The sequence below is a fragment of the Mus pahari genome, chromosome X (genome assembly GCF_900095145.1).
Source record: "Mus pahari chromosome X, PAHARI_EIJ_v1.1, whole genome shotgun sequence".
Classification (NCBI taxonomy): domain Eukaryota; kingdom Metazoa; phylum Chordata; class Mammalia; order Rodentia; family Muridae; genus Mus; species Mus pahari.
In genome coordinates, this window is record NC_034613.1 from 99,785,630 (window position 1) to 99,793,247 (window position 7,618).

Sequence of the window (7,618 nt, forward strand, 5' to 3'; positions counted from 1 at the left end):
CTAAAGAAAGAAATTGAAGAAGATCTCAGATGATGGAAAGATCTCCCATGCTCATGNATTGGCAGGATTAACATAGTCAAAATGTCCATCCTGCCAAAAGAAATCTACAGATTCAATGCAATCCCCATCAGAATTGCAACCCAATTCTTCACTGAGTTAGAAAGGGCAATTTGCAAATTCATCAGGAATAATAAAAAAACCTAGGATAGGAAAAACCATTCTCAACAGTAAAAGAACATCTGGTGGAATCACCATGCCTGACCTTAAACTGTACTACAGAGTAATTGTGATAAAAACTGCATGGTACTGGTACAGTGACAGACAGGTAGATAAATGGATTAGAATTGAAGACCTAGAAATGAATCCACACACCTATTGTCAATTGATTTTTGACAAGGGAGCTAAAACCATCCAGTGGAAAAATGAAAGCATTTTCAACAAATGGTGCTGGCACAACTGGCAGTTATCATGTAGAAGAATGAGAACTGATCCATTCTTATTTCCTTGAACAAAGCTCAAGTCTAAGTGAATCAAAGACCTCCACATAAAACCAGAGACACTGAAATTGATAGAGGAGAAAGTGGGGAAAAGCCTCGAAGAGAAGATATGGGCACAGGGAAAATATTTTTCAACAGAATACCAATGGCTTGTGCTGTAAAATCAAGAATTGACAAATGGGACCTCATAAAATTGCAAAGCTTCTGTAAGGCGAAAGACACTGTCAACAAGACAAAAAGACCACCAGCAGATTGAGAAAGGATTTTTACCAATCCTAAATCTAATAGAGGAATAATATCCAATATAAACAAAGAGCTCAAGAAGCTGCACGCCAGAAATTCAAATAACCCCATTAAAAATGGGGTACAGAGCTAAACAAAGAATTCTCAACTGAGGAATACCGAATGGATGAGAAACACCTGAAAAAATGCTCAACATCCTTAATTATGAAGGAAATGCAAATCAAAACAACCCTGAGGTTTCACCTCACACCAGTCAGAATGGCTAAGATTAAAAATTCAGGTACACACAGATGCTGGGGAGGATGTGGAGAAAGAGGAACACTCCTCCATTGCTCGTGGTATTGCAAGCTTGTACAACCACTTTGGAAATCAGTCTGGTGGTTCCTCAGAAAATTGGACATAGTACTACTGGAGGATCCAGCAACACTCTTCTGGGCATATACCCAGAAAATGTTCCTACTGGTAATAAAACCACATGCTCCACTATGTTCATAGCAGCCTTATTTATAATAGCCAGAAGCTGGAAAGAACCCAGATGTCCATCAATAGGGGAATGGATACAGAAAATGTGGTACATTTACACAATGGAATACTACTCAGCTATTAAAAGCAATGAATTTATGAAATTCTTGGCCAAATGGATATATCTGGAGGATATTATCCTTAGTGAGGTAACCCAATCACAAAAGAACTCACATGATATGCACTCACTGATAAGTGGATATTAGCCCAGAAACTTAGAATACCCAAGATACAATTTACAAAACACAAGAAAACCAAAAAGCAGGCAGACCAACCAGTGGATACTTCATTCCTCCTTAGAATAGGGAACAAAATACCCATAAAAGGAGTTGCAGAGAGTGTTTGGAGCTAAGACGAAAGGATGGACTATCCAGAGACTACCCCACCTAGGGATCCATCTCATCATCTGCCACCAAACCCAGACACTACTGCACATGCCCCAAAATGATTCTGCTGAAGGGACCCTGATATAGAGGTCTCTTGTGAGGCTATGCCAGTGCCTGACAAACACAGAAGTGGATGCACACAGTCAGCTATTGAATGGAAAACAGGGCCCCCAATGGAGGAGCTAGATAAAGTATCCAAGGAGCTGAAGGGGTCTGCAACCTTATAGGAGGAACAACAATATGAACTAACCAGTACCCATAGAGCTCATGTCTCTAGCTGCATATGTAGCAGAAGATGGCATACTTTCCCATTATTGGGAAGAGAGACCCATTTTTCTTGCATACTTTATATGTCCCATAGAGGGGGAAACACCAGGGCCAAGAAGTGGGAGTGGGTGGGTAGTGGAGCAAGGTGGGGGGGGTATTGGGGACATTCGGGATAGCATTTGAAATGTAAATGAAGAAAATATCTAATAAAATAATTAAAAAAAGAAATTCAATTCAAGGGCTTTTTTTGTAGCAGGATAGGTGAGGTCTGGTGATCCCATATTGACCTGGGTCATGTTGATTGCGTTCTTATGCTACTATCTTCTACGCATGTGGCTTTCTGTGGTGTTGGCTGGGTAATCCTGATGGCAGCAGGAAATCTCAGATTGGTGGGGTGAACCATGGGCGGTACAATGGAGATTAGAGTACCTTGCTCTGTTGACTGTGCCTCAGGCAAACTCTGCAGGCTATGTCCCTGGTGAACACTACTCTGCAGGTTGTGCTCCAGTCAGATCTAGCTGAGGTGACAGGTGGGTCCAACTCATATAGGAAGTTGGGCAGGGTGCAAAGGTGGTTAGTTAGGGTGGCACCAAAATTTTCAAAGGGGAAGCAGGATGGTTTTCATTTCCCATAAGTCTCCTCCAGACCAGAGAGTCAGGCCAGAGGTAGAAAACCAAAATTGACTATCTTCATAAGTAATGTGGATAATCATTCAAAGAAGGGATTCAGTTGTATTGATAACTGGGATAGAATAGTGACTCATATGAGGACATTTGCATATATTAAGTGTATAGGAAGTATAAATTAACCAAACAAGAAAGGGAATTGGAGTAATACAGTGGTAGTGGTAGTGCCAAAGTAAATGTCAGCCATGAGACAAGATAGTATACACAAAGCCTCTGATTCCTGCGTCAATACAGTTAAATTAAAATGCACATTCTTGGTAAGTTCATACATTTTAAAAGATGCTCATATATTGGTTGCATGAGTACCAGATTAAATTCTTACTGGATGCATACTATCTGTGTCAGAGCATTGGATTTACAACAGTGAATTGTAACTAATATACTTATCACTTCATTAAGCTGTTTTGATCTCCTTGATCTTATTATCTATTTGTAGATTTATTTATTTTTCTCCTCCAGCAATGATTTAAATGCTGAATGTTTGTAACTATGGTATCTTATTATCTTTGTTACAATTCTACACCTAATTAAATAGCCATCAGCTACACAGGAATTCCTAAACATGTTTGAACTTTTTAAATATATACTCACAAAATTAGTAATGATTTCAACAACTATCTCTTGTTTGACAGCCTAACACAAATAAGTTGAACTGAATAGCAATCACAGATTTCATAACATATATAAATATGAATTTTACAATTATCTTTGGTGTATTAAGTCATTTAAAGTTCAGAAATGTGACTTTCTATACATTCTTTACAACAATGTTTTTATGATTTTTCTCACTGGCTAATTCAGTGACAATGTGTTTTAAAAATGGTGATAAGAGTGTGCAGCCCCATAGGAGGAACAACAATATCAATCAACCAGACCCCCCAGATTACCCAGGGACTAAACCACCAACCAAAGAGTACACATGGAGGGACCAATGGCTCCAACCACATATGTAGCAGAGGATGGCCTTGTCAATGGGAGGAGAGGCCCTTCATCCTGTGAAGGCTGGATGCCCCAGTGTACAAGAATGCCAGGATAGAGAAGTGGGAGTGGGTGGGTGGGTGCTGGAGCACCCTCATATTGCAGGGGCACCCTCATAGAAGCAGGGGAAAAGGAGAGATGAGATAGGAGGATTTTGGAGAGAAAACCAGGAAAGGGGATAACATTTGAAATGTAAATAAAGAAAATATCTAATAATATTAAATAAAAAATAAAAATAAAAATGGAGATAAGCTTGTGGATGAATACATAACAAAGCACTTCCATCAACATCACAAATACATATTTTGTATCTATAGAAATCACTGACTGATATTGTAGAGTTAACAGAGAATATCAGAAGAAGGAAGATAATAGCCACCATAAAAACCATAAGCAAAACTGAAGAAATGGTCCATTTGTAATCAGAGCTTATACTAAATTATTATAAATTTACATGTGATTTTTCTCCCATTGAATCCCAGTGGATTCTGTTAGCACTGATCTTTCTAGAAAACATATGATGCCAAAATACTGAAAGGTTTTCTTAATTAGTAAATATATATTTAAATTTAAATTTTACAGCTCCCGTATTTCATGTCTATGCCTAAATTGCTAATATCACCTATTTATGTTTAAATTTAATGTGATTGCCCTCTTCTAATCCTATAATTAGAATTGCTTTTCCACTGTGACCATTTCACCCCAATTATGTTGCTGAATAATTTTAACTAACAGCTATATTCTCATCTTAAGTGATCATTATGTTTAAAGTGAAGAGAAATACTATCTTCTTTTTCATTACAAGGATAGGATGTGGTAATGATGCTGAGTTTACAAAAACTAACAGAGCATCAGATCCATTTTAATTACACTTTGAGAATGTTTCATTTTGGGAGTTCTAATTAAAACTTGAAAAGTGTCATATTAAAAATAAATTTTGGTAATTGTCTAAACAATGGCTGATGTGTACTTTTCCTAACAAGTTCCACCTTTAATCTTCACATTAGAATCAGTGACAATTTCATTAGTATTTCTCTGGTTATTTTCCCATTTTTATTAACAAAATGAAATTACAGTGTTAATAAATCTATGTTTACCATTAGGCTAGTCACTTGGGATTCTTCTAGTGAGACTATAACTTATTGAACATTTATTTTCAAAACAGTTGAAAAGAAGTCTGATGAAAAATTTTAAAAGATTAAACTGTTAATTTAGACTCACAGTTTTAATTGACATCCCCATAAATCTTTTCAAATATCTTATAAATACAGTGATAACAACTCTCTTACAGATACACTAATAACATAAAGAGGGGGAAAAAAGTTAAAAAAAATGTCATGTTAGCTTCTCAGAAGGTATACATTGTTCATTGGCATACATAACCCAGGTAAATTTAGAGACAAAAGAGAGCAATAAATGCACATAGGCTTATCAGTTTAAACAAAGACTGAGTTTGCTTTTCACATTCTGCTATTTCATAGAATTATTCCTTTACCAACCTGCCTACTGAAAAATAAAGCCTGAAATCTTTTGGTATTTATTTAAAACCCAACAGAAGGACTCTCCATGGATGTGAGAAAAAAATCATACTATTTTGATATTCTATGTAAAAGAACTATATTCCTATGTATATTGAATATATTTTAAAGCACATCTCACATTTCAAGTTCATGAATGTTGTAGTAGGGGGAGTCATGTTCTTTAGTGGCATAGCTACTGATAAGTTACATATGGTCCAGCAAATACTTCTGCACCAATCTTCAGGCAGGAAACTCTAATTAGATGCAGATGGTTTCAAGCAGTAATGAAACAAATGAAACAGAAGCAAGAAGGGAGCATATTGGGAAGAAAATATTCCATGATAGTGGAAGGAGATAGAGAAAGGGTAATATGGGTTGACATAACTAAAATAAATATTTGTTTAAAATTATTAGCACATTCAAAAATATACATACATCTCATTAAAAGACATGGTATATACACTTCCATGCATAATGTCAAATAGTAGGTAAATATTTGATAGGCAATTTTTAACTTAAATTAACTTTGTTTAGTAGTTTCATTAGGAAGTGATGCTTCTTAGTTAAAACTGACTTCAATATTTTACACACCTAATTGATAAACCAATCAAGATACACTAATGATAGATAAGAAGTAAAAATGGCTATGTCTACAAAGTCCCTGATTTTCCCCTTATGAAAATAAGATGTCCCAAATAAACAAAAATTAATCCTTCACATATTGAAGAATCCCTTTTCAACAGTTCATTATTTTGCTTGCCTTTATCATCTAAATTTGTATTCTAAACTATGTTATAAACTATTCTTTGCACCGGTATCTTTATATATTCCTCTTTGGATTACTAGAAAACAGTTCCATCTATATGTATAAGACTCATACAGAGTAAATGTTTGTGTGTTGAATTTAAGTTGACAAAGACAGATGGTCTGGACTATTTGTGATGTGATGAAAGTACACTAGAGAAGTCAATCTTACCATGAAATTGATAAAGTTATTTCTAACTTTTATGATACTGTGGATAGATACTTCAAAGTTCTCCCTCATTTGAGGAAGGGTATATGGCAAAAAAGGGGGGGGGCATACAAAGACAAGATTCAAGGGGTTTCAGATATTGCTAAAACAAGTAGTAATGGGTAAGTGATGTAGTGAAAGGTTACTTAGAAAATGTTTTCTGGAAGACATGGGTAAGGAGTAGTTTGTCCCAGATTTTTACTATTAGGACCAAAGACATGTCTACTTGGCTAAGCTAAAGGAGAATAAAGTGTAACTGGATTCAAATACTAACCCTATCATTTATAGCTATATGATTTTAAAATGAGGGACCTTGAAGAGGAAGGGTATGGGAGTAGCGAGAGGGAACCTGATCTGGTATTGAGTGAGAAAAAAGGACTGAAGTCATAAGATTCAGCTGAAAGAATGGAAACAGGCAATCTTGGGAGGTAGGAGGTTGGGTGGACCCTCCAGAATGTACCAGAAAACTGGGAAGTGAGAGACTCTGAGGACTCAAAAGGAGGGACCCTAGATTAAATGCCCTACAGTGCAGAGAGGGTACTTCTTGAGCCCACCTCCAGCAGAAAGACAGGGCATCAAGAGAGGGACAGGTTGCCATCCTGCAGTCAAAACTCTGATCTATAATTGTTCCTGTCTGAAAGAACTGCAGGGATGGAAATGGAGAGGAGCCTGAGGAAAAGAAGGTCCTGGGACAGGTCCAAAGTGGAATCCAGCTAAAGGGAAGGCCCTGAGGCCTGACATTATTTCTGAGGTTATGGAGTGCTCAAATAAGGGACATATCATGACTGCCCTCCAGAAGACCCAAAAAGCAGCTGAAAGAGTCAGATGGAGAAATTTATGTCCAACTAATGAACAGAAGCAGCTGACCACTGTGGTTGAATTAGGGAAAAGCTGGAAGAAGCTGAGGAGGAAGGTGACCCTGTAGGAGGACCAGCAGTTTCAATTAACTTGGACCCCTGATATCTCTCAAACAATGGACCACCAATAAGGTAGCATACACCAGTTGATATAAGACCCCCAACATATATACAGCATAGGACTGCAGGGTCTGGGTTCAGTGAGAGAAGATGCATCTACCCCTCAAGAGAAGGGAGCCCCGGGGTGTTTAGAGGTTGACCTAGTCAGGGTTTCTATTTCTGCACAAACATCATGACCAAGAAGAAAGTTGGGGAGGAAAGGGTTTATTTGGCTTACATTTCCACATTGCTGCTGATCACCAAAGGATGCAGGACTGGAACTGAAGCAGGTCAGAAAGCAGGAGCTAATGCAGAAGCCATGGAGAGATGTTCCTTACTGGCTTGCCTCCACTGGCTTGCTCAGCCTGCCCTCTTATAGAATCCAAGACTACCAGTCCAGAGATGGCACCACCCAAAAGAAGCCTCTCCCCCTTGATCACTAATTGAGAAAATGCCTCACAGCTGGATCTCATGGAGGCATTTCCCCAACTAAAGCTCCTTTCTCTGTGATAACTCCAGCTGTGTCAAGTTGACACAAAACTAGCCAGTAC